The following is a 4,437-nucleotide window of genomic DNA, read 5'->3' as shown; positions in this document are numbered from 1 at the left end:
ACAAAATTGTACCATACTTTATTCAGTACAGGAATGCAGCAGCAAAAAATATTATTATATAGGTCACTGCTTGCCTTTATCAAGCCCTGTCTTTAGGATCAAGATTTGATTGTTTGTGACGTCCCTAGATCAGCAATAAACCCATTGTAAAGAATCCTCCTCGTCTCTGCTGCTGCTGCTGCTGTTCGTTTGCCCAACTTTGCTATTTCTTCTTTCCTGGAGAAAGCTAACCAAGCAATGGGGAGAATTTATTTTTATTTTTTTTACCAGGTGAACACATCACTGGGGAAAGGAGAAGGAGGAAAACCTGGTTGACTGAGAAAAGCTAAATACAGAGTGTGAAATATTTCCTTTAAGGGTCCTCCTCAAAAAAATAGTTAACTTGTCAATCTATCAGCAAAGATGGCTGCTCTGTGTAACCAGAGAACTACTACTTTGTCACTAGACAAGGAACGGCAGCAGACTGAGTGAATTAGAGCCATTAGGGATAATCCAACCTCAGTTGCTTTTTTCTTTCTGTAAATCCTTTGGTTTTAACTACATAGGATTGAACACACGCTTAATTTTTCCTTTAAAGGGGAAAATATTGTGTGTTGTGTGTGTGTATGTTTGTGTGTATGTATGTGCACACACACACGCACACACAAGCACAAGTTTGGTTAGATTGTCCCCAGCTACGTTTATTTTCGCCATTTTTTTCAAATCAAATTTAAAATAAATTCAAACAATATAACATGTACCTGTTTTTCATATAATAATGTTACATAGCAATTAGTCTTAAGTACTGCATAATTGGCACAGGGCTTACCGCATTGATTAAACCGGAGAACATTGCTGACACACTTTAAATAGGCTAAAGTAATGAGCATTAGAGTTGTACAAAACATTTGAAAGATCCTTCTGCAAAGTATGTAGGAATGAACAAAGACCCTTCTCCTCAAAGCAGAGGGCAACATGGCATCCAGAGGGCAACATGGCATCCAGAAGATTCAATGCAGCTGCTGTGAAGATTTCTCCAGGTGCCAACCCAGGGGTCTGGTTCCACTGCTGTTTTCCTTTATCAGCTGTCCTAGCAGAAGTATTGTTTGTGGATGTACACGCAGAGGCAACATAGCAGAAAAAGAGAGATAGACGGAGAGAGATTTGGTTTCTAGGATTTTCTAGTGATCTAAGCTGGTATTAACCAGGCCCAACCAGGCAGTGGTGTGTTTTTTTTCCTGAAATCAACATAGGCAGCCTAAGTGACTTAGTGTAGTAATATACGGCATTTTAATTTCCACTTTTTATTGATTATGAAAACTCTAATTAAGAGATTATAACTAATACACTCTGTTACTGCAAGAATGTAAAGAATCAGAGCGATAATTCACACACATGCTATGTGTGCTGGAAAAGTCCCACCATCTTTCCCATGGACAAACACTTATTAAATTGGGTTAACAATATCACTGCCTTGTTTCCATTCCTGCTATCAGGGCTTTTTGTCTCATAGAACGCTCAGAACAGAGTTCCGGCACCTTTTTTGGATGGAACCTTGTAGGGTAGGCAAGGCGGGTTGTATGACATGTGTGAGTTCCAGCACCTTTTTGTTTTACAAAAAAAGCACTGCCTGCTATCATAATAAAGTGTTAATTTCTAAGGCTAATCAGGGTTTTGTTCTCATACTGCATTCTTTTTAAAAAAATTAAAGGCTTTTAGGATAGAGAGGTTATCTTCATAATAGCAAATATTAGCAAACAGGCGCTAGGGGGCTCTCTTGTATTGTGAAGATAACATTTTGTGCCAAAGTCCATGGAGCAATATTTTGTTATTCTCTGCGTTCCTGCATTTGAGTTTATGCTTTCCGGAAGAATGGCCAAATTTTTGCCTTGAACTTGTTTCTGCAGAAACCTACCAATAATGCAAAAAATAAATAAATGAATGAATCATATTCTGTACCATATAAATAATTCAACATGTCATTCTAATTATTTCAACACAAATTCTTATATAAGCATTATGTTATATTCTGTGCAGATTTAAAGCTTGAAATATTTGCTCCTCAAGCACCCAGTTTTATGACAGATGAAAATCTTTTCAAGCATGTTCTACCATTTGCATGAATGAGATACCAAATTAGCTGTCCAGTGCCAAACTGATCTTATTTTTTAATTTTTAGTTGCTAAGCTGCAGGAAATTTGTGGAAATTCAGCAGATGGTGAAAAGCGTGACTGGTTTCTGCAAATCTACAAGCAGAAAGCATTTTCTCTGCTCTGAACACGTAGCATTCAGATACACAGATTTTAAACCACTTATTAATAATAATTATTATTTGGTTACAAAATACAGTCATTTATTTGAAAAGCCTGGATCATTGACAATTGTACATTTTTATTTTATTTTTCCTCATGCACATGGTCAGATAAGCATTGTTTTTCATTTGGTGGCATCTTCCTAAGTTACATCTATTGGGTACTTAGAAATTGATGAAGATTACTTGATCCCTCTTATCTCTATAAGGTGAGTTATATCTCATGCAGAATTAGAAAATATTTTAATCATGGTTTACTGAAGAAATTGTAATTTATTCTAAAGTAAAAGCCAAGATTTACATGCCATAATAATTGGGTCCACCCAATAGCATAACCAAAATCAAAAAGGCTATATTATGATTAGCATGAATGCCTCACCCAGTGACTGGGTTCATACTGTTCATTAGAAAAACTATGTTTTGCTTTTCTGAAGCTTAACATGCTCTGTGAATGCAGCCATTTCTTAACCATGATTAATGTTAGGCAATAATGTAGCAGAAAGATGATCTGTGATGGAAGTGAGTTTGAGGAAGACACAGAGGGCCGAGAAAGAACAATTCTTACCCTAATAATACTCCATTCTGGTAACTGAATGTCCCATTTTGGTAAACTTTCAGCATGTTTTTGCACATGTTGCAAATACTCCTTTGACTTCTACTGTCTCCTTTTATGGAAAGTAAATCATGGGCAGGCTGGAATCTCTGGAATGTCTTATCATCCCTTTTGGGATGCATATGGAGAGCAATTTATTGATATATTGATATAGGACCTACATGAAGAACTGCTCTTGTTGGCATCTATTAAATAGGGGTCAATTTCCAGAGCCCCTGATCTCATCCAACAATTCCTGTTGCTGCTGTTTACTTCTCTTCAAGGGAAGAAGCAGTGACCTGAGCAGGACTGGAAAAGAAATAGGCCACAGGAAGCTCTATTCTACCCCTTTACACAGGGGCAAATTCTTGAATGCAGTGGGAACAATTTCCTGCTTGTTTCTCTTGGGTAACTCAAGAAAAAAAGGGGGGAAATAGAAAACCTAGTAAAACAGCCACTGTCAACTTGGCTGGCCCTTTTCCTAGGCAAGATTGAAAAGTAACTAAGAGGAACAGAAGTAAAAGAATCCCTGCATGTATAGAGCAGAGAGGCTGCATTGCTGCTATCTGATCCTGATATTTCCCAAACCTATCAAATATATTTATAATACAATATATTTTATATATTGTAGACTTTTACAATATTGTAGACTTTTAGCATATTGTGTAGTGACTATTTTATTACTTTGGGTATACTGTGGTTTTAATTAAATTAATTAAAATCTATGGCTTTCTTCTATTTGTTTCACATACTCTATTTTTATGAAAAGTGAACTTTTGGATACTGTAATGTAATTTTAATATGTAATCTGCTTTGTGGGATCAATACTATTTATTTTTTTAAATATAAAACAACAGAGATGAGATTAGAATTGTTCAGGATTCTTTCTTTCTCCCTTTATATACAAAAAAGAACTATTAACCGCTAGGATCTAAAACTTGGTAAAAATGTTCATTACTATGTAGATGACAACAAAATGCTGGGAAACAGAATGTAGCCAAATGGCTGAATACTTTCCACATTCCCCTTCCCAAGACGTGGATGATGTTAAAAGTGTTAGACAAAATCCAGCTCTGCCTTCTATGATACTATCCAAATTCTGGATACAAAATGCTACAAGGCAATTAAAAGTATGTCACTGCTTCAGGTTAGCTTGTTTAAGCTATTGGCTTATCATGATTCCAGATAATGTTTCTTAAAATTTAACATTTACATGATTTCAAAATTGTATCTACTCTTGAATACAATTTTCAGTTTTGTAAGAGTATTGACCACCTATGCAGAGGTTACAATGGTGTGGCTTCAAAACAACTTCTTAATCCATGGGCTAAAACATTCTAATTGCTGTCTGACATACATTATGTTGGAGGTGTATTTATAGAATAGAGGGTACCTCTAGGGTAGAATTCAAAAGGTTTTTACAATAGATTCTTTTTATACGGTTACAAGAGACCAGAGGCTTTCTGCCTTTGAACAATTGTTTGGTTTCTTCAAAAATGTCATTATTAAATATGATTCTCAAGGCTTTGGGAATTAAAACTGAAGACAACACTCA

The sequence above is a fragment of the Vipera berus genome, assembly GCF_964194415.1.
Source record: "Vipera berus genome assembly, chromosome: 2".
NCBI classification, from domain to species: Eukaryota; Metazoa; Chordata; class Lepidosauria; order Squamata; family Viperidae; genus Vipera; species Vipera berus.
The sequence above is the reverse complement of the archived record's forward strand: the minus strand, read 5'-3'. Positions refer to the sequence as shown.